The 24,789-nt window shown below is 38.7% G+C and overlaps 1 long non-coding RNA gene across 1 annotated transcript in view; it reads left to right on the top strand.

The window, feature by feature from the left end:
- The window catches only part of LOC147817987 (uncharacterized), a 273,041-nt gene that overhangs the window by 236,601 nt on the left and 11,651 nt on the right, over positions 1-24,789 (top strand). The window lies entirely within an intron of this gene.

The raw sequence follows: 24,789 nt of genomic DNA, 5'->3' as shown, positions 1-24,789 counted from the left end.
GTGGGTGGGTGGGGGTGCTCGGCATGATATGTCAGGGCCCTGACATGGCACCCAGACCCAGAGCTGTCACCCCTGTGGAAACATCACCCTCGCCTCCACAATTTGTGCACTTAACACTTCAGTTGGCACATGACAGGTGCTTATTTCCCCGCACTGGCTTTTCCCCCTCGCAGTGATGCCTCTGAGCTCAGGGCACACACAGCATCTGGTATGGGTGTCTGTCTGCGATGCAGAGTGTGTAAGTACACCAGTGATACTTTTCACATCCAGTCACACTGCATTTGCAGCCCGCTGAGCACGGGTTCAGTGTGCTTGTCTGGTGTGTGTGCATTCATTTGTGTATGCATGCGAGGGACAGAGGAGTCATGTGCCCTCTGAGAGTCCCAACATGGTGCATCCAGCAGTTACACAAGGCACAGCACAAACAAATAAAAAAGTGATGAGGACAAATGTGTGAGAAATGATCCCACTCTGTGTGTTGTGTGACACTTTCCTCTCTTTATTTTCCAGCTCCTGCAAAAAACAAAACAAAGACTTGTTAGGTTGATCAGCAGATAAGTAGTGAGTAAAAATAAATGTTAGGAAAGTTAGTTAGTTTTTGTACCAGGCTGTAAACATGGGTATTTCTGCTGTAAAGTTGGACATTTTAACATGGGAGTCTATAGGGATTGACTCACTGTTGGAGCCAGACTCTAGTGTTCATTAGAGGAACAATTTTTGTGACTTCAGTGTTGGCTTCATTTTTCAGCCCCAGACATTGATGCTTGGTTTTAGTGTTTCCTAAAACTGTTTCAAGTTCAGGTTCAATTTACTTGATTTGTGCCTGTAGGTAGATTCTGTTTGCAATAAAAGAGTCATCAGTCCAACACACACACGTTCAGCACCACATGCACAGGGCTAACAAAGATAAACATACAAATAATGCAGTGCCACTACGATTTATTCATGTGAGTGATGGCTGCTGGAACAAAGCTCTCTACCGTTTTGTTCTGTACTTTGGGACTATGGACCTTCATCCAGAAGGAAGAAGCTGAAATTCACATTTCAAAGGGTGGGAGTTGTCTTTTAAAATCGAGCCAGCTATCCACTGTAACTGTCTGGTGTTAAGGCATGCTAAGGTTAAGCTGTGACTCACCAATCAGCTTACTGGACCATTGCTGAGAATATGTTTTCTGCTCTGAAGATGAACTTTTGTGGGAACAACATATCATCTCGTGTTTCAAGACAAAAAACTATAATCTTTCTGGATTCCTGTTAATAATGATAATGCTGTTAGTTTTGTGTTAGAACCAGTAACAAAGATCTAAATCCCAGTCTAAATTTGCAAAGAGTCAACTCCAACCAGGGTGATACACAGTAATTGAAAACACATGTGGACCTTTGATATTAATATCAGAAACTGCCCTTAGAACAACTACAGCATCAGTCTTTTCAGCAAGTGTCCCTCAGTGACATGTTTATATCCTATAACACAGGACATACTTTCCTACACACAATATATGTCGTGTTTTTTCAAACATGACTACAAATGCTACGATAAAGATTCTCTAACTATCATTGAGTGGTAAACTAAACTGTCACTATCATAACATACATTTATTTTTCAGTGATTTGAAACAGATAAATATGTCATCCTGCTGATTGTGGTGTCCGACAGAAAACGTGTATATTCAGTTAAGCATTTTGTCTAATTTATAGAACTTATTATAAATGTACTTTATTTATCAGGCTTTGTATAGAGAATTAAACTATCTGGTAACCATACAGTGGGTGTTAAATCAGTGTACTGGAGAAAACAGTATAATATCTCCATCTGAGATGTAGGGGCGTAGAAGTGTAAAGTAGCATAAATTGGAAATATTTCTGTAAAATAAATGTACCCAAGTGGATTTACTTTTAAGCACTGCAACTGCATGCTGCTGCTGAACTTGAAAGAAAATTTTCTTTAAGAGGAGACAAGCAGTTTGTGTGTATCCATCCCACATGACAAAGTCTACATGTGGAGAATAACAGTTAACCCAATGTTGTCAGCTCAACAAAAAGATCAAAGATTGGTATAAGTTTTAAACTCATGATTTTATTTAATCATTAAAGAGATAACACAGGGTAAAACTTGTTAATATGCAAATTATCACTAAACAGCTGACACTGATGGGACAGTGAAGCAAATGAAACTCTGACTTGTGTGTATACACAGACACACATGTCTCTTCACATACACCCTACTGTATATAATATCAACATATACTGACAGGCTTTAGGATGAATATATATTAATGTGACATACTGTATGTTTATAGTATAAGCTTCATACACAAACATACATATTTGCATGGGCTAGACATATATGTCAGTATATGCAATTGTTCCAATTCCGGTTTGTTTTTATTTTATATGTGCATGTGAACCCTTTTTAACATAATGCCTTGGGGGTGTTTGCTACTAATATCTCAACATCTACAAGACTACAACATTTAGTTCATGGTTCCCACAGGGTGAACATTTTAGTGATCTCAGACTTTTGTATGTATATGTATATATATGTGTGTGTGTGTGTGTGTGTGTGTGTGTGTGTGTGTGTGTGTATATATATATATATATATATATATATGTGTCTGTGTGTGTGTGTGTATATATGTATGTACAAACATATATAATTGTTATATGTATGTTTTAATAAACTTTCATATATAAATTAAATACATATTATTAACATATATGCTCGCAATATGTTATATCATACAAAAATTCATCATAGATATATGGCAACATCACTTTTGCTACAAGGACATTCCTGTATGGACTGGGTGTATTAAGGCATAACACATTATTTATTCCTGCTTTTTTCAATTAATTTATTTTACTCTTCTTGACATGTGCAGGCTTTTGCCATACCATTTAATGATATGTACAATGTACAGTGTCCAAAATTGACCCATTGTATATGTATGTGGGTGCACGTTTGTTAATTATTGTTCCTAGTGAGACAACACAGGCACATTTTCATAGTGAACCTTCCACCCAGGCTGCTGTTTTTTTGGACTAGTTAACTGAGGCATAATAATCATGGGACTTAATCACTGAGCTAAGAATGGAAGCAGCAGGGTTTTCACGTCATCAGCAGCTATCCAATCAAATGCATGTGTTGAAAATGTGGTGGATTTTAAAACTAATGCACAGTCTTAAACAAAAATACATCTCCCTGCTATTAATCAGGGTTCACAGGTTTCATAAATTTATTGGTTAACTCTATGACCAAAGCTTCATTAAACATGGTGGTGTTTCAGTGTCATGAGAGATCAAATGAAGCTGGGTGGCATTTAATTTATTTTAAACAGTTTTACTGTAACTGTAAACAGTGGAGATGGTGTTGCTGAAATATATGGATACATCTTCCTTGAAGTAAGTTGTTTGGCCTTGAAAGTATCCACTCTCCCCAGTGTTATTAATAATTGAATGTCCTGTTGAGACTGTCTCTTACCTTGGCGCCCTAAATGACTTTCCTGGAAATTGTAATCACACTTGTCATGCTTAAGTCCTTTACTTCTTGTAGTCAAAGTCATGGTTTCATCCTTCACTCTAAAATCCCATGGCTGGGGTTGACAATTCAAAAACAGAAGAGGGACTACTCCTCTTTTTGTCCTTGTCAATCACAAGGAGTCTGACTCTCTTCCTGCAGGCCACAGTCAAGACTGCAGGGAGCGATTGTCAGGTGGCATTACTGTCCCACTAACGCTACCAAAAGCCAGCTTTTTTACATTACAAAAAAAATTGTTGATGCATTATTTAACACAGAGATCAAGTGTAATTTCTAGAAGGATCCTGAGTTTTAAAATAGATGGTTGCAGCCAAGACTCCTGGGTAATAGTGCAGTGGTTGTGAGGCAGTATGACAGGTCAACTTCAATTTCTCTCTTGCTCCCTTACACATACCAAAGTCCAACAGTCTGAGACCACTTTTTATGGACCCCACTGTACCTTCACACAGACATACAGTGCATCCGGAAAGTATTCACACCCCTTCACTTATATCACATTTTGTTATGTTACAGCTTTATTCCAAAATGGATTAAATTCCCTTTTTTCCGTCATCAATCTACACACAATACCCCATAATGACAAAGTGAAAAAGGTTTTTTTGAAATTTTTGCAAATTTATTAAAAATAAAAAAGTTAAATATTGCACATACATAAGTATTCACACCCTTTACTCAGTACTTTGTTGAGGCACCCTTGGCGATTACAGCCTCAAGTCTTCTTGCGTATGAAGCTACAAGCTTGGCACACCTGTATTTGGGGTATTTCTACCATTCTTCTCTGCAGATCCTCTCAAGCTCTGTCAGGATGGGGAGCATCACTGCACAGCTATTTTCAGGTCTTTGCAGAGATGTTCAATCGGGTTCAAGTCTGGGCTCTGACTGGGCCACTCAAGGACATTCACAAATTTGTCCTGAAGCCACTCTTTCGTTGTCTTGGCTGTGTGCTTAGGGTTGTTGTCCTGTTGGAAGGTAAACCTTTGCCCCAGTCTGAGGTCTTGAGCGCTCTGAAGCAGGTTTTCATCAAGGATATCTCTGTACTTTGCTCCATTCATCTTTCCCTCGATCCTGACTAGTCTCCCAGTTCCTGCCGCTGAAAAACATCCCCACAGCATGATGCTGCCACCACCATGCTTCACCGTAGAGATGGTATTAGCCAGGTGATGAGAGGTGCCTTGTTTCCTCCAGGTATGATGCTTGGCATTCAGGCCAAAGAGTTCAATCTTGGTTTCATCAGACCAGAGAATCTTGTTTCTCATGGTCTGAGAGTCTTCTGGCAAACTCCAAGCGGGCTGTCATGTGCCTTTTACTGAGTAGAGGCTTCCGTCTGGCCACTCTACCATAAGCTTGATTGGTGGAGGACTGCAGAGATTGTTGTCCTTCTGGAAGGTTCTCCCATCTCCACAGAGGAATGCTGGAGCTCTGTCAGAGTGATCAGGTTCTTGGTCACTTCCCTGACCAAGGCCCTTCTCCCCCGATTGCTCAGTTTGGCTGGGTGGCCAGCTCTAGGAAGAGTCCTGGTGGTTCCAAACTTCTTCCATTTACAAATGATGGAGACCACTGTGCTCTTTGGGACCATCAACGCTGCAGAAATTTTTTTGTACCCTTCCCCAGATCTGTGCCTCAATACAATCTACAGACAATTCCTTTGACTTCATGGCTTGGTTTCTGCTCTGACATGCACTGTCAACAGTGGGACCTTATATAGACAGGTGTGTGCCTTTCCAAATCAAGTCCAATCAATTGAATTTACTCCAGGTAGACTCCAATCAAGTTGTAGAAACATCTCAAGGATGATCAGTGGAAACAGAATGCACTTAAGCTCAATTTTGAGTGTCATAGCAAAGGGTGTGAATATTTATGTACATGCAATATTTCAGTTTTTTATTTTTAATAAATTTGCAAGAATTTCTAAAAAACCTTTTTCACTTTGTCATTATGGGGTATTGTGTGTAGATTGATGAGAAAAAAGGAATTTAATCCATTTTGGAATAAGGCTGTAACATAACAAAATGTGGGGAAAGTGAAGGGGTGTGAATACTTTCCGGATGCACTGTACATACCTTACACATTTATCTGTATGAAAACCTTCCACTGACTGTGTTTAACCTATAACATCATTGTATTGTTATGACCTATGACTCCAGGGAGTCTATTTAATATGTGTTTGATGGTCAGGTTAATCTCTGTTAGCAGTATTGTCCCATACACTATTCCATAGATTTGACTGATTTACACACCAGAATGATTAAATAACAAGACCTGATCGAAACCTAGTATATGTCTGGACCTCTGGTCAAACCTTGATTTTGTAACTGTCACGTCATCTGACCAAATCACCAAACACATTTAAGAAAGACAAAGACTGAGCTGTGATTTCAGCTGGATTAACTGTAAAATGATCAGAGAGAAAGTTAGAAGAGACAGACAATCTTAAAAAATTTTCAGGCATTTGTCTTTATTACAGTCATATCCAGAGAGGGAGAGCGCTAGAGAGAGAAAGAGAGATAGGATGACACACAGAAAAGGAATATTCAGTTCAAATTGGACAACTCCACTTGATTTAGTTTCCTTTATTTATTTATTATCATTATTTTTGGGGCATTTCTGCCTTTATTCGGATGGCTACAGTGAGAGAGAGACAGGAAAGTCAGGGAAATAGGCACGGGATGTGATACAGCAAAGGGCCACAGGTGCGGTTAGGAGTAAGCCTTTGTGGTGTGCACTCTACCGGGTTTTTAATAGTGTGGTACTATCAACCTGATTGGTGACAAAACAGCCAATCAGGATTACTTTCTCCAAGTCTGTAATTGGCTGGTTTTGTGGCACATTATAATGCTGCGTGAGTGTGCAGCAGAGTTGAGCGCGCATGGAGCAGATATATTGAGAGCACAAGGGAGACAATGTGAGTGAGCTTGCAGGCGTCTGTCAGTGCACAGAGCAGAGATCTGTGAGAGAACAACTGACTACATCTGAGTGAGAGAGATTAGTTTTTTGCGACAACAATGTGGATAATAACTAACGGGTTTATGGAGCACAGAATACATTTTTGTTTGTTGAGGTTAAGTTATTCTTTGCTCAGTATATTTTTTCTTCAAGGGAACAAAGGGAAACAACTCCTTGCTCCAAGACATGTGTTTCAAAGATATAAATGTACCATAAAGTCTTGATTAAACGATAATGGAAGGATGACATCTATATTATAATGGGAGGCTGCAAAAGCAACAATAAGAGGATAAACAATAGCATATTGATCTTGGAAAAAGAGGCAATGGGAACAATTCCCAACTCCCAACAATGACTGATAAATAAAACAAACCAGAGGTTGAGATGGAAATTTTAAAAATCATTCAGAAAGGGAAAACTGGAAGAAGTCCGGGAGATGATGGATTTACTAATGAATTCTATACAGAGTTCAGTTTTCATTGAGAGTTTACAAACAGGACACTGGCCAGAAACATGGAATGCAGCAATCATCACTGTAATACCTAAAGAAGGAAAAGACCCCCAGAAATGTTCATCGTACAGACCAATATCCCTCTTAAATGTAGTGTAAAAGTTATTAACATCAATAATAGCAAATAGAGTCTCAAATACACAGTACTTCCAAAAGTAAATAACTTAGACCAAAGAGGCTTTGTCAAGGACTGTCTTTTAATGTGTGATGCACTCTTAATCATTGATTATGCAGCATAAATGAAACAACAACTGTTGATATTGACATTAGATGCTGAAAAAGCATTTCACCAGGTGTCATAGACCTTTATATTTGGACTATGTGAGAAATTTGGATTCCATCAAACCTTTATCAAACTAATAAAAGGAATGTATAATGAACCAAATGCAAGGGTAAGAGTAAATGGTACACTAAATGGTAGACTTTCACTTTAAAAAGGGGAACTTAACAAGGAGATCCATTATCACCACAGATTTTCGCCTTATTTATATAACCCTTAGCTGACAGTACAAGAAAAAATAGGGGGATAAAAGGTCTCATAATAAAAGATGAAGAACATAAACTTGCATTATATGCAGATATCATGTTGTATCTTACAGATATATACTGTATGTCTCTCTACCTGTATTACGAGATAAAATTACAAACTATAGTGTCCTCTCTGGCTATAAGCTACACCTAAATAAAACTGAAGCTATGGAAGTTGGTGGCCATTTGGAGAAAGCTTTTAAAAAACAATTTGACCTTAAATAGGACATAAATAAAGTCAGATGTCTAGGGGTAAATATACCAAATAACTTAGATTGTCTACAGCACAGTATACGGAATTTTGGAGAATTCAGTAAAACATATAAACCCTTCATGGTTTGGGAGGAGCAGTTGAGAAAATTTATATATATATTGGAAGTCAAGAGTCAAACTCAAAATCCTGTAACATAAATAAAGAAGCAGGGGGACTTGCACTTCTTAATTTAATCAATTACTATTACGCAGCACAGGTAAAACCGATTTTGATATGGATGAACAATGAGTTGAGCCCCAAATGGAAGCAAATTGAGTCTAAATTGTTGAATCCGCTCTGCACTTTGATTTTCTCAGGTCATAAAAAAACACAGATAAAATAATTTCTCTGTATATAACAGATTTAAAATCTAGAGAGAAATATGTAAAGCAATTAAAATCAATGAACAAGAAATCACTTGTTTAAGAGGAATAACATGGGACCCAGATTTCACTCCAAACAGCTTAAACAATGTTTTTAAGGAATGGGAAAGTAAAGGACGATTTTATCAAATGTATAACGAAAGAGGAGTGAATATCTTAGAAAATATAGCAAACACATATGTTCTCCCCAGTAGCCACTTTTATCGATACTTGCAAGTCAGAAGCTATCTGAAAGAAAAAGTTCAAATTAGAACGGTTGTAGATCTTCACCCCCTCCTGAGATACATTTTAAAGACTTATCAAAGCAATAATCCCAAAAATGTAACTGGACAAAGCTATCAAATACTTCAAGAAAACAAAATCAAAGAAAAGTGGAATAAAGAACTGAAAAGTATAATGCCTGATAATAAGTGGGAACAGAGTTTCAAAGATATTTACTCCTATATAAAGTCACCTTACTGGCAGGAATATGCTTGGAAGATGAATATAAGGTACTTTAAAACACCATCAACCATGTCCAAGTACACACAAAACTACTCCAGCTGTTGGAGGGAATGTGGGGCAAATTGCATTGATTATATGCATATTTTTTATACATGCAAAAAAATACAAACATACTAGACAGATATTTTACATACAATAGCACAGACCGTCAGGAAAGTGGGGCACCTAGAAAAACAAAAATATTCTTTTAGGAACAGCTATTTAGAATTACAGCTATTAAGCAAATAACAAAGGGCTGGAAAGAGTTGGAACCTCCCAGGGTAAACAAGTGGTTAGAAACAGTAGAAGACATATTTGATATGGAAAAGGGCTGGAAAAATGATGGGCCCTTTTCAAATTAAGCAAAGCCAATTGATGAATCATTCTGCAAATGTCAAAGAATCGTCACACGGATAGTGTTGAGAAGATTATTTACAGTTGAAACAAGAAGTTTACATACACTGTATAAAAAGACACGTAACCTTTTTTTCTCACTGTCTGACATTAAATCAGACTAAACTTTTCCTGTTTTAGGTCAGTTAGGATTACCAAAATTATTCTTATTTGCTAAATGCCAGAATAATGAGAGAGAGAATTTTTTAGACAATTTTTTATTACTTTCTTCAAAGTCAGAAGTTACATTTCATTAGTATTTGGTAGCATTGCCTTTATACTGTATGACTTGGGTCAAACATTTTGGGTATCCTTCCACAAGCTTCTCACAATAGTTTGCTGGAACTTTGGCCCATTCCTCCTGACAGAACTGGTGTAACTGAGTCAGGTTTGTAGGCCGCCTTGCTCGCACACGCCTTTTTAGCTCTGCCCACAAATTTTCTATAGGATTGAGATCAGGGCTTTGTGATGGCCACTCCAAAACATTGACTTTGTCCTTAAGCCACTGTGTAACTAATTTGGCGATATGCTTAGGGTCATTGTCCGTTTGGAAGAACCATTTGCACCCAAGCTTTAACTTCCTGGCTGATGTCTTGAGATGTTGCTTCAATATTTCTACATAAGGTTCTTTCCTCATGATGCCATCTATTTTGTGAAGTGCACCAGTCCCTCCTGCAGCAAAACACCCCCAAAACAAGATGCTGCCATCCGTACTTCACAGCTGGGATGGTGTTCTCAGGCTTGCAATCTTCCCATTTTGTCCTCCAAATGTACAGTGTATGTAAACTTCTGATTTCAACTGTAAGTATTATACGTATGTGTATGTATTTATGTATGCATATGTGTATGTGTATATCTATCTATCTATCTATACATATATATATATATATGTGTGTGTGTGTGTGTGTGTGTGTGTATATGTATATATATATACTTTTTTAAACTTTTGTTATTTATTCTTGTACACATATATATATGTATGTACAAGGGTGTGTGTATGTATGTATGTACATTTGTGTATGGATGTATGTGTATAGGTATGCATGTTTGTATATGGGTACCTGATAGTATAGATATAAAGAGTATAGAGATACACAGCATGATTAGTAACAACTGTACTGCCGCTTACCCTATTGTGTTATGTATACACAGTGTTGTGGGTTGGAGTGAAAAAAAAAAACTGTTATAAGGTTAAAAAGTCTGTGTCAAAATGTTTAAATAACAAGAAATGTATAATGTTTCATTGACATTAACTGACACAATAAAGTATTAAAACAAAAAAAATTCTCTTCAAAATATAATTTGTGTGTTTGCAAAAATGATTTGTCTGTGCTCAGAAAATCCCACTGCTGCTTAGGAATGAGGCACAAAAATAACACCATAGTATTATAGACTACTGTCCATATGCATTCAGCTTCTTTTTTTCTTGCCCCTACGGCGGCAGGCATACTGGACCTCAGTTGCCATGGTTAACATAAACATGGGGACTGTACCGATAGCGACGTACCTACCTTAATCACCATGGTTACTATTATAATGGTCATGTTTGGTTACATTTATGAAAAGATGGTGATTTGGGTTAAAATGAGTACTTCCTCAACATTAGAAAATCTTTGTTGTCATGGTTACAATAATAACAATAAATGGTCATCGATAATAGAAACATCATAAACTTTCACATGGGAATTGGACACCGCTCTCCTGTGTCATATTGAGCCATCCACCACAAACTCTTCCTGACATGGACTTTGTCTGTCTTTAAACTACCTCACCGCACTTTTCCCTTTGCTACTGTCATCATTACTATGACAACTAGATGTTGCCTAGCAACAAAATCTAACAATGGGTCATACTAACCTGCTGCACAAACGACCTGTGGGCTTGTTTTTGACAGGACACATTGAGTGAAGGGTGCATTGTAATAAGCCATAGTTGACACAGGTTTGCTCCACTGTACTGAACAACACAGGGTGTAGTGAGAGGCCTGGTCCTGACAGGTAGAGAGGAGAGGCCAGCTGTGAGCAATAGTCAGGTGGTCCCAGTCCCAAACCCTCCCACCACATCAGCCTACCACTGGCCTGATTGGCATTAATTGGCAGGTGGTGGAGGTGGGGGTCAAGGGAGGAAAGAAGGTGGGGAGCTGAATGGGAAGGAGAAGAAACAGAAGAGAGCAAGAGAAAGAGAGACAAATGAGATCTGTAGGATTCAGCAAGACCATTATCCACCCTGTGTACAAAAATGAAGAACAACAAAAACAAAGTGTGTGGCTGGACTGGTGACAGTGTGTAACACTCATTAGAAGGAATACCATTGAATGGCTGAAAAATAAAGAGCCAACAGTCTGTACAGTTTGTATAAGATGCAGGACAATTTGATGGAGACTGAAGAATTTTACAACATAAGATACTGAACTGAGCAAAGGACAGACACTGTGCTTTTCAAATACATCCCTAATCAAACATTACAGAGCCTATTACCATTAATAGCACTGCTTTTATTGATACTATGGTATTCTTAAGAATTATTTTAAAACTAATAGAATATTGTTTATAGAGCAGATCAATTCTTATAACAGCAAAGTCACAATATAAACTCAATAAAATGTCCCATATCAATGGAACAGAAAGATAAAATAATATTCCTACAATACATCAGTTAGTACGTGTGTGTGTGTGTGTGTGTGTGTGTGTATGTGTGTATATGTATATAATATATAATTTGTGTAACTCTGTACGGTGTCCTTGAGTGCCAAGAAAGGCGCCTTTAAATAAAATGTATTATTATTATTATTATTATTATTATTATGTGTCCTCAGCCCGCCCTCAGTCAGACAAAGACACAGAGACAAAGACAAAGAAGACCATAAAATACACCAAAACAATATTTACTCATCCACTAATTTACTCACAAATTTCTTCAAGAACTGATAAAGTTCTTCAAGTTATTACAGATTTAGATTCAGAACCAGGTTCAGGGGGCATCCCAGGAACTCAGAGTCATGTGCTCCCAAATCATTTTTCACACTCACACACACACACTCAATTTTCATTCACACATCCAACAAAATACTTGTGCTGTAGAGCCCTGACTTTGTGAAGGTTTATCCTGTTGGTACATAAACCAAAAGAGCTTCTTTGTTTGTATACAGGGTATTTAGGACATCTCATCTTAGCTCTTCCACACAGTCCAGTTACCCCCGGAGTGCTCACCTCATCTACTTGTGTCCTGACACTCATTGAGTTTTCAGTAACCTGCTTAATGCACAATATGAAATTGCAAAATTCAAAACCAGTAATGGAAACATGTGAATTTAAAAAAAAAACTCACAAATGTTGCAAAAAAATGTGCATTGCATGAGGTGTTTTTTTCCGAAGATGCAAATAAGTAATATCTAACAAAATTGAAATGGATTTTTTTTTTTTTTCTCATTCAAGTCATGGCTCCTGTCTTATCAGGTCCCAGGGAGCCAGTTCCCACTGAGAGGCAGATGCTGGAAATCTGTCGTCAAATTTAACTGGAATGATATTGCGCAAGGAGGAAACACAGCTTTATTCACACAACATCACTCATTGGAAACACAGAACATTCACTACCGTGTTTTTTCAACTTTCAACAAAAAACTACTTCTATGTTGTGCAAAACTGTATCGTCTGTTGCTAAAAAACATTTGAATTGTCTGTACAATTTTTTTGTACTGTATTATGTTGATGTTCACAATCCACCATACAGACCACCATTGACTGTAGGACTGGAACACACTCAAACTAGAATCACGTCCTCATGGTTATCTGCCTCCTCCACTCAGACTTGTTTCAGATTAAATCCGTTTATCCAGAGTCATAGAAAATATGAACCATTTGTGTAATATTTTGTCATAATTGCGGCGTGAAGCCTTGAGTAATAACTAAAATGAATTTTGTGAGGTCACATTGACCTTGACCTCTGACCTTTGACCACCAAAATCTAATCAGTTCATCCGAGGTCACTGTGACCTTGACCTTTGACCTTTACCCACCAAAATCGAACCAGTTCATCCTTGAGTCTTGAGTGAAAGTTTGTGCCAAATTTGTAGTAGTTTCTGCTTCTGGTTCTGACTGTTGCCGGTGTTGAGGAATAAAAATTAAGTGTCAAACCTCAGTGTGATATTCCCTGCAACTACTTAAGTGAAGCTTGTAGCGGGGAAGTCACAGCAGCTGAAATCAATGAGGAGCTTTCATCAAATGATTTATTGGAAGCAGATTTTTCTTTTTTCTTTTTGCTAAGAGGACATTCTCAGGACTGTTTGTGTTTTGACTTATGTAGGTTTTTTAGCATGTACCTGGGTTCATGAGGATAAGAAGTACACAACATGTTTGGGCACAGGTGTTAACTGTGAGTACTGGCCAAAGCCATGCAGGTTTCATGGAACACAGTCATGTTTGTGGGTGGGAGGCCAGTGAGGGATTGATTCACTAGTGACTCCTGCTTTTTGGTCTGGGTACATATATGATGGAAGATTGAACCTCGGGGATGAGCTTAAACCTCCCACACATTCTTCAGGTGTTGACTTCAGTCTCACAATAAAAATTAGATTTACACTATATACATCCTTTGCAATAGATGGGTGGTTATGCCTTGCTGGTGTTTTATTTTCAATACAAGAGTCAAACCCCAACCGAGAGCAGAGGCCAATTCAGTGTAACTTGAAAAGACAGTGGGTCACGCTGCCATCAGCCTCCTGCTGACCATCAGCTGCTGCATTGAACAGGAATCAATACTGAGACCCAACATCACAAGTTTATGAAGCAGATGTACTTGGCTCTTAAATTCACCATGGCTTTTAAGACAGCTCCTCACAGGCCTGGTCTCAAGATAAACATAACCCTCATGACTCCCTGTAATTGTTTGTTGAACAGTTCAGACAAACTGGCTGAATGAACGGAGGCTCTCAATAGTGTCTCCTTGTCACTCCAGTGACAGTTACTTTGCAGGGACTGAAAAACATGTTTTTCTCTCTCTTTCTGAAGAAAACCCTTTTATCCATATATTTTTACCCATTTTTTTTGCCTGAACCTGGGTGACTCAATCTTTTCTTCCCTCTGGGCTAAATTGATGGCAGTGCAGGAGTTAATTGTTCAGGCATGTGTTTGGCTTCCTGATGGAGAGTGGATGTGGATCAGGGTGGGGTCAGGGTTCACAATGACATGTTTTTTTCTGGGTGCTGGAAATGGAGAAGAGGCCATGGGAGAGTGCTGAACATGGAGGTGAATATGAGTTCCACCAAGGCACTTAAACCTGTCTCTATACAGCAGCCAACAAAAGAGAAAAATCATCTTACACATCAGAGACGATAGCATATCCAATGAGAGAGGCTGCTTCATAGAAACTTTGTTAAAATACCACACACAAAGAGCCTCCATTTGTCTGCATGAAAGCACTGTGTCATACAGTAAAATAACCACAGAACAGTTGGCTTTCAACAGTGAACTCTTTCACAGTGAAAACTTCAAAAACTTTCATTTTAATTTCAGACAGCCACAGCTCAAAGAATTTGATTACTGCCATTTCTTTTTGTTAGGTGGGTTTTACTCTGAAAGGTCTATTTATGGACAAGTTAAAAGCAAAGACGGGTTGAAAGAAAGTGTACAAATCCACAAACTGTCTTATAAATTAAATACCAAGGAATTTAAATTTTATTTCCTCCTAATAGTCAAAGGAAAAAGGTATTTTCAATCAAATGATTGTAGATAGCCTGGAAATATAGTAGATGGTGGAAATGACTCTAAAATCAATCCTTTATATATTTATGAGTCTATTTAAACCAATATGACTGAAGAATAGATTGAGGCCTATGGGTAAGTCTGGTGTTATTCTATATTTTCTGTCAACAAACCAATTAATTGATCCTATGAACAAATGTTGTTTGATCTTATTCCTCTGAAAATGAAAATGAAAAACACATGACATGATTCTCCATGGCCACTGTAGTTTAAGCCAGTCTACAGTTTACACTGAACACTAGACAATTTAAGAAAACACATGGAAATGAACAAAAAACAAGCACATGTAGAAAAAATTTAAACCATTCTCACAACACATACATCACATTTATGGAAAAAATATACAAATTAAGAAATACCTTCACCAATTTGCACAGCATGAAGAAATGCAAAGCAGAAAAGACGGGCAGATACAGAAATGTTGCACACTACACAACAACAGTTACAGGTTTCAGGGGGTACAACTGAGGAACATGCAGATGTGTAGTATATCTGTATGTTTGTCAGTATGTAGCCAAAAAAAATCTTAAAAAAAAATCTTCTAAAGTTGCAGTTTGATTTGATATGTGATGATATTTGATATGTTTGATCTTTGAGCAAATACTATATTATTATGTTTGGTATAAAACAATTAAGTATTTAGATGTCTTGTATACTAACTGTAAAAACAGCATACTACAATAATCACCATGTAGTAGGTGTTGTAAATATGTGATATGGATTTGGGACACAGTTTTGTGCAGCAGAATGAGTTGCTAGTATGTGCATCAATTTTTAGTGAATTCTGTTTTGTTCTGTGTGACTTGGAGAATTTGTCGGTGTTTTTGTTGTTTCACATATGTGTTAAATACTATACTAATACTATAATGTCAAATTGTTCTTTGGTTAGTTGTGTTTCATTCATTATTTTTATTATATAATCAAGTTATTTCTGTAAATATCCATTTGTTTGTGTTTTGTTTAGCTGCATATGTTCAGCTCTCTCAGGCTACCTTACCAGTGTAATACAACTTGTTTGATGAATAATGTCTTCTAAAAACTATGTTGGCCAGCTGGTTAAAGGAGCTATTTGTTTTCCTATTGCTACATAGCTAATGTTAGCATTAACAGCTGCTTACTTACCAGTCCAGAAGAAATGTTGAGTTCAGCATCAAACTTCATTCGTTTACTCACCAACTGTCTCCTGATGTGGAAAGAAACCCTCATGTTTTGCTTCTTCTTTTCTACTGAAGTTAGTATGCTAACCATTTAGACTCCGTCAGGGCTACATCAAACGGCTACATATTCAGGACAGACTGGATACTACAGTGACTTGGTGTTGGAAAGCGACAAGATGTGCCATGGCTAGCTGGTTAGCGTGTTAACTTCAGTAGAAGAAAAGTGATTGTTAGCTGAATTCAGAAGCATAATAAGTAGCTTCACTGTGTTCACTGAGTTTACTGCATGTACAAGAGAGGAAAACAAAGGTAAGAAATATATTGATTGTATTCCAACAAAGTTCTGCACATGTAAGCTTATCTTTTCATGCGTTAGAGTGTGTGTTGGCACCAGCCTGGGCCGAGAATGCACTTGGGTGAGTGAGCAGGATGAAAGAAGCCCTCAAGTTAGCGAGGCAGCACAGCTATGTAGTGGTTACCATGAGGGCAATGGTCAGCCCTCCTCATCAGACCCCTGGCAAGCTGCAGGACAGGCCACATCAAGCAGCACAAGTACAGCATCTTGCAGCATTACTTCAGCCAGCTTAAGCCTTCTTAAGACACCAAATTGCACTGTAGCCGGACAATGATCTGGGGCTATTTGTCTCAGCTGCTGTTGTTTGGTTCCTTTAACTTAGTTCATGTCAGTGTGGGGTGAGTCAGGAAATCACGGGGGTATTTAACAAGGCTTGTGTAATTGATTGTGGCAGATCCTACCAGCAAACAGCAGGTCCCCAGCCCCTTTCACTGAGCCCAGCAGAGGGCCTGCATTGATGTGGATAAGGGAATTATCTCTACTCTGGTGACTTGGAGCGGTGGACACTAGAAATTCAATTAAACCAATCTATGTTCTTAATATCCAGAGCCTGTGTCCAGACTGTATGGCTGGATTTTTTATATCTACAGCAGCCTGATTGGGTTAAATGTGGCTAGGAGGTGCCACCTCAAGATGGGAGCAAGTGAATCTTTTCCAGAGGAAAACATTTGGTTTGTTGGGAATTAATTGTTATTTTGAGTCAGATGTAAAGCTACATTTCTTCAGTTGTCAGTGATACATATGAAAGTGAAAGCATTTATTGTCTCATGATGCAGATTTTTAACAAGTCAGTGCAGTGCTGAGGCCGAGTTAACCACGAGACACTCAGGTGAAGATGGATGCTTTGTGCAGTGATGGAGAGCAGTTCAGACTGTCATGACTGTCTGAGGTTTCTCATTCAGAATAATCATCAGGGGAAGCAGACTGGGAGGACAGCAGCACACATGATCAAAATATAACAATATCAATACAATGTGATGTAAAAAACCCACATTCATGATATAAATGAGGTTCATTAGAATACAATGATGAAGAATGAGATGGGTTTCTTTCAGTGTGCTTCAACAGGACACCACTTGAAATAGTGAGAAAAAAAACTTGAACATGAAGGCCATTTCTTCAGTTTGAAAGATAGCTTGAATTAATTTTAGCTGTAAGGACTGTAATAGCTGTAATAGCTTCAGAAAGTATTCAAATAACTTTAATTTATTGTGTTGTAAATGTAATTTTAAATTGATAAAAGTAACATTTTGTCCATCAGTCTCCACTCAATAACCCATAATGACACACTGAAAACATGCTTTTGGAAATTTTTACAAATTTGTTAAAAATCAAAAACTGAAATCTCTCATTTAATCTCATTTGCAAAAGTATTCAGACCCTTTGCTGAGGAACTCCAAACTGTGGTCAGGTGATGTCCAGGGAGTTCTCTGTATAAAACTGTGATAAAAACTGTCAGGGCAAGGTTTTAAACCATATCTAAAGCTCTGAGTGTTCCCAGGAGCACAATGGCCTCAATCCCTGTGAAATGAAAGAAGTTTAGAGTTGGCCTTCCAGCCAAATGTGTGACAGAGAAAGAACCTAACATCTCTGCGGAGATGGGAGAACGTGGCAGAAGAAAACCTGCTTCTGAGTGCACACAAGCTCAGACTGGGGACTAGAAGACATGAAGCTGTAGTGCTGCCAAAGGGACTTCTACAAAGTCCTGAAGTAAGGGTCTGAATACTCCAATGTATATGACAGATTTCAGCAAGAATTTTTAAAAAGAATGTTTTCACTTTGTGTTTTTGTGCAGAAATGTCAATTTTATCCATTTAGAATTAAATCTACAACACAATAAAGTGAAGGGATCTGAATACTTTCTGAAGCCACTTGCTCATTTAGGAACTGGAGCCCGGAATGGTTGAATCTACCACAGACTACACTAACTTCTGTATGGACACTGTAATACCTGCAAGGACTGTACACTGCTTTTCAAACAACAAACACTGGATCACCAGTAATACCAAGACCTTCCTCAACCAGAAAAAGGAGGCCTTCAGGGATGGAGACCGGGAGAAGCTCAGGTGTGTGCAACATGAGCTGAAGAGGAAATTAAAGCAGGTGAAGGAGGACTACAAAAAGAAATGGGATGAGGACCATCACTGGCTATAAAGAGAAGAACAGCCTCACCTGTTCCCTCTCCCACTGCTTCAGCTGCAGCTTCTCCTAAGGCATCTTCTTCACAACCTGACACTGCAGCTGCAACTCCCTCCACACTGGGGTCAAGTTTCCTGTCCTTTACAGTGGAAGAGGTGAGGGCAGAGCTCAAGAGGCAACAGGCCCGGATGGTATGTGTCCGAGGCTGTTAAAGGACAGTGCAGCCGAGCTGGCTGATCATTTCCAGAGGATCTTTAGCGTAAGTCTACAAACAGGGAGGGTCCTGGTCCTGTGAAAAACACCATGTCTTGTTCCAGTCCCTAAAGTAGGATGACCAGCTGAGATAAATGACTACAGACTGGTGGCCCTCACATCACACATCATAAAGACCCTGGAGCAGCTGCTTTTCCAACTTCTGATGCCACAGGTTGAACATGCACTTGATCCCCTACAGTTCGCCGACAAGGAACATATTGGAGTGGATGATGCCATCCTTTACATGCTCCACTGGGCCCATTCTTACTTGGATGAGCCAGGTAGTTACATGAGGATTACATTCTTTGATTTCTCAAGTGCATTTAACACCATCCAACCACCCATTCTTAAAGACAAGCTGGAAGGGATTTTGGAATACCTGACAAGACAACCACAGTACGTCAGGCTGGGTAACTGTGTCTCAGGGAGCAGCAATGGGACTCCACAGGGGACTGTTCTGGCTCCGTTCCTGTTCCGCCTCTATACGGCTGACTTTAAAACAACTCTGAGTCCTGCCACATCCAGAAATACTCGGATGACACAGCTATTGTGGCGTGTATCAGGAACGGGCAGGAAGAGGAGTACAGGGATCTGACGATGGCCTTCAGTGAATGGAGCGACAAGAGCTGCCTTCTTCTGAACACCTCCAAGACCAAGGAGATGGTCATGGACTTTCGGAGATCTAGGCCCACCCTTCAGCCAGTCAACATTCAAGGGAATGACACTGAGGTGGTGCACACTCATAAATACCTAAGTGTGCACCTGGACAGTAAACTGGACTGGTCCCTGAACACAGATGCCATCTATCGGAGGGGGCAGAGCCAGTTCTTTTACCTCAGGAGGCTCAGGTCCTTTGAAGTCTGCAGTGAAATGCTACACATGTTTTATCAGTCAGTGGTGGACAGTGTACTTTTATGCTGCAGTCTGCTGGGGTGGCAGCATGTCCGACATGAACACAAAGAGACTGGACAAGATGGTCAAAAAAGCTGGGTCTGTGCTTGGCAGGAGTCTGGACTCACTCAGGACTGTTGTGGAGAGATATATGCAATGTAAGATGGAGGCCATGTTAGACAATACCAACCATCCTCTCCACAACATTCTAGCAGGACAGAGAAGCAGCTACAGCAAGAATCTAATCTCACTGCACTGCAGAACAGAGAGGTTCAGGAGATTCCTTGTTCCCACTGCCCTCAGGCTATACAACACCTCAGCCAAAGGGAGTGAACTAATTTAATAATTATTGTTTATTCGTTATTAACCCCATATTATTATTATTATTATAACAATGTGCTAATGGACATATTAATTTCCCCTATGGGATAAGTAAAGTATCTATCTATCTATCTATCTCAAGGCTCTCTAAACGTTTCTGAAAACACATAACTCTCTCTTTACTCTATACTTTAATGCAATGTTCGACACTATTGAGCTATTCTTACAAGATTTGTTTTAGTAATGAATTATAATGTCATATACAGTTCATCAGTTATTATAAAATATAGTATATGATGCAATAAAGTCTATGGAGGCCCATACAATTCCATTGTGTTTATAACACAACACCTGTATACAGGACCAATACCATTCCAATTTTTACCATACACCAAAGTGCTCAGTAACGTAAACTGATCGATCATGAATATGCTCATTATAACACATCTATTGTTTACATGTCATTAAGATACATAATGACTTAAAGCCTCTAGAAGTCTATAGGCTTAATGTCCATGGAGGTCAATTCCCCCCTCCACCCCCACACGAACACTGTACAAGGTGCAATATTGGAGTGAGGAAGTATCACATGTCAGGGTGATAATGTCACCCTGAGGTGTCTGGCTGTGGTATAGTTGATAATATTTAATTGACATATAGAGTGCATGTCTCCACAACTGTAGGGCAATAACCCAGTGTTTGACTGGCACTCCCCTCTGCTCCTATGTGTTGTGTTACACTAGTCTAGTACTAACTGCATATTAATTCTTATGTTTCAGCTTTCAGATCGAATCACTTAGCAGAACCTGTGCTGTCTACATACCCACTGCCAGTAAATGGATAACAGGCATGTAACGGGCCAGAGGTAGACCCAGATGCAGCACACAACTCTCAGGAGTCTCAAGGTCGGGTTCAAAAGGCTAGTTGTGTACCGGGGAACAGGCGATGAGGGGGAATCGAAAAACAGGTTGAGTCGGCAATGGGAGATCCAAATGGCAAATCAGGGAAAGTCTTGCATAGGTGACAGTGAAGAATAATCTGGCAAAGAATGACTGGAAGGCTGGGGTTTGTATACTGGGTGAGGGTTATTAGCTGTGTGACCAGGTGAATAGAGTTGGCTTAATGAGGTGGGAGTGGCTAATGCAGGGAGGTGCAGGAGAACAGGGTGAATGGAAAATTACTAACTGGGATCTGGATGACAAGGAATGCTGAAGTGAGGCAGGTGACCTGAGATTCAGAACTGTGACAAGGCAGATAATGATGAAGTAAAAGAGTATCTGGGTCCATAACTGAATTAAGTTCAGGTTTTACATTTGTCTGAGGCAAAGACCATCTCTCTGCCTGAATACTTAAATGAAAGTATTCTGAGTGATACATTTTTATTTTATTGCGTTTTTGCACTTTAGTATATTTGATTTAAAATGAATACGCCATCCCTCCTTTTATGCTAGCAGCGAGGCTTTAGGGATGGCTCTACCACAATTACACAGAATTGTGTGCAGATATTCATAGTCCCAAGATTAATCCTGACTTCATGACATCATGACTGTAGTGATCTCCTGACTTGCACCACTATGAGGTTGACTTTTTTTGTTTTATGCAACATATTTATACAATTATGGGATAGATTTCCATAAAGTTTGATAATACACATAATAACTTTGACTTCGACTTGACTTTGTCCAGTATTTGACCTCTGCATTCTAAACTGAGATGAACAAGGTAAACATCATACCTGCTAAACATCAGTGTGTTAACCCTGTAATTGTGAACATCTTAGCATGCTGATGGTAGCATCATATGGTAGCAACAGTTCAAAGCTCAAGGTATCTGAAAAAGTTGGTTAAAAACAACAAAGATGAAACCTCATATTGAACGGTAGATCTAAAATAGACACTATAACCACAATGAGTTATTTCATTTCATTATTTGCTCAGGGAAGGTTGATAGGTTAGCTAGTTAACTAAATATGCTACTTATCTTGATCTGACCACAAGTACAGGTGCAACAAGGCAAAATAAAGGTTTCAGAGATGTTGGTAATTATTTTGGTGACTGCACAAGTATCAAAGCTTCCACTCCTGAAGATCAGAACTGTGAAATCCGACTTGTAATTTCCTTATAATTTCGCAAGAACCCTGACATTGACATTTTCTTCTCTCATTCACCAGGCGCCATGCTGCCCAACACAACTAATTAGGGTTGCCACCCATCCCGTATAATACAGGATGGTCCCGTATTTGAAAATAAAAAATGCAAAGGCACAATTTTTGTACATGTCATTTCATTTCTCAACTATGCCCTCAAAGTGCTGTGAATAATATAATCAAGTATAACAAAGCAGTTTTAGCTACAAGTGGATTGGAGAAGGAGTGGTTGACTGACGAGCTCTGTGTGCTGTGAGAAAATACATGTATGGTTGCCTTCTACAGGTAAATACACCAGTAGTGTGCTGGTGGCTCACCTGGTGGAGTGCATACCATAAAGGCTTAGTCCTAACTGCAGTGGCATGTGTTTGAGTCTGCCCCATGGCTCTTTGCTGCATATCATCCTCTCTCCCTGATTCTTCTCCCTAATACTAAATGTAAATCAGTATTAAGATACACTTTTTGTTACCATTGATATTTTTTCTTATTTTGGTTATAAGCACATGAAAGAGTTTTTATCTGCATTTTCAATTCTCAAAATATCTTACAACAAATATACAACAAATATCCAAACAACATCATTTTTGCCCGAAAAGCAGCTCTGTCTCTGAGAAACATTTGTTAAAATGAAATTATCGATCTCTTAATTGTGCAATATCAATGAAATAGGCCATAATTTAAGCTGATGTAGACAGACTATTGAGAGAATGGGTGAAGTGAGTGCTCGGATTGAAATAAAATAGGTATTTACTTCAGGAGATCACACCAGGCCAGTTCACCACAAACAGTCCAGTAAAACACTGAACACCTCAAACACACTGTACTGCCTGAGAAAACTCATGAGCCTCTCTCTCTCTCTCTCTCTCAATCACACACACACACACACACACACACACACACACACACACACACACACACACACACACGCACACACAACACTAACCACCATCCCCCCCTCACGTTTGTGGGTAATGGATTTTTATCAGGGCAACAGTATCAGGGCTGATTTTGACGAGTCCCTAGGCTGCTCTACAATTCCTTTTGAAATCCCTTTCTTTAGTAGTCTTGTTCAAGTAGCCTGCGGCCATGGCCCTCTGAGATCACAATGTTATTAATACAAACATGTCAAACCGCATGCTGAAATTCAAAACAGAGGTGCAAAAATGTCAAGGTGTCAAACTCCTGAAATATAAATTATGCTTTAATATTCCTAAGCACTACACAAAATATGCGTCAGTGCATAAAAAGCATGATGCACACAAGTGTTTAATATTTCAGTGTAATGTCACCAATTGCAGCAGCGGAGGGGATTGCTGACGGCCCCAGCCCTGGCTGTGATGTGAAATTTTGAGAACTCTACAGGATTAATGACTGGATTTGGTATGCCACCCTGCCATCCCCCCACATTGCTCCAGCATGTAATCCCCCTGTAGAAAACTCAAGGACATCTGCTGAGAGAACAAAACTGTGGCTAATTATCATCTAATATCCTCCATTTCTTTATTTTCTGTTGTGCAGACTTTCTGTTGTTTTGAGATTTGATTATGTGATCTGAAATGACAGATGATTGAAACTATTTAGAAAATAAAGCCCGCTCCTGAATTCTGCTGCAGTCATGAATAGTGTAATTTACTAATTTACTAACTTACTTTTTGTCATATTTGCTATGAGATCGTTCTGTTCAACAAACCAAAAATAAACCTAAAGCTGTCATTATGAATCTCATGTATAATGTGAAGTACAAACTAATCACTGTCAGTCTTTATGTCATGGGTCAAATTAAATATTAGGAGGCCATAGAGAGGAAAACAAAAAATACTGAGGCCACGTTTTATGACACTGAGCACATGAAATGTTTCTGAATTGAGAAACTACAGCTAATTTAAAATCTGCTGCTCGACTTTCAACAAAAACAAGGAGGAGAGAGCAGATTACTCCTGGCTGCACTGATTGGCTCCCTGTATTTTTTAGAATTGATTTTAAACTCCTTTTACTTGTATACAAAGCTCTAAATGGATTGGCATCCTCTTACATCACTGATTGTCTGTTGTTTAATGTGCCTCCACAAGCCCTTAGATCATCTACAGTACGGCTTCTAAATGTTCCAAATGTCTCCCAAAATAAAACTGAGGAAGGGGCCTTCACCCATTATGCACCTAAACTGTGGAACACCCTATCAATAAATATCAGAGGAACGGACTCAGTGGACATTTTTAAAGGATGACTGAAAGCATAGCTGTTCAACTTAGCTTTCAATTAGCTCTTTTAGAGTTTTTATGTTTTTTTATTTATTTGAAAATGTTTTTGTCTAAAATGTTCCCGTTTTTTAATGATTTCCCTGATTTACCTCACTTTCTCTTTAATATTTGTCAAAACACTTTGAGCTGCATCCTGTGTAATCAAAATCAAATACTTTTATTATTATTATTATTATTGTGTGCACAAGATACAGTTCATTCTAACATTTTGATAAATTTGTGTGCTTGAGAAGAGTGTACACAGAAAGCCAGCACAGACCTCTCCCTCAAGCACCGCCATGAAGACAGCTGCCCCTGAAATAATAAATATAGAAATATATATATATATATATATATATATATATATATATATATATATATATATATTATTTGTAAGATAGTAATTGATTCTCATGTATTTATTATTAATTTTTGTATGATCTTGCATGTATTTCTTTAAGAATATTTTTCCAGTGTAGAGATTTGGAATGTTTAAT

This window comes from Seriola lalandi, unplaced genomic scaffold (assembly GCF_002814215.2).
Source record: "Seriola lalandi dorsalis isolate HSWRI2012SDOR001 ecotype SW California unplaced genomic scaffold, Sedor1 jcf7180002054784, whole genome shotgun sequence".
Lineage (NCBI taxonomy): Eukaryota > Metazoa > Chordata > Actinopteri > Carangiformes > Carangidae > Seriola > Seriola lalandi.
Note: the sequence above shows the minus strand (reverse complement) of the source record. Positions and strands in the feature narration are given on the sequence as shown.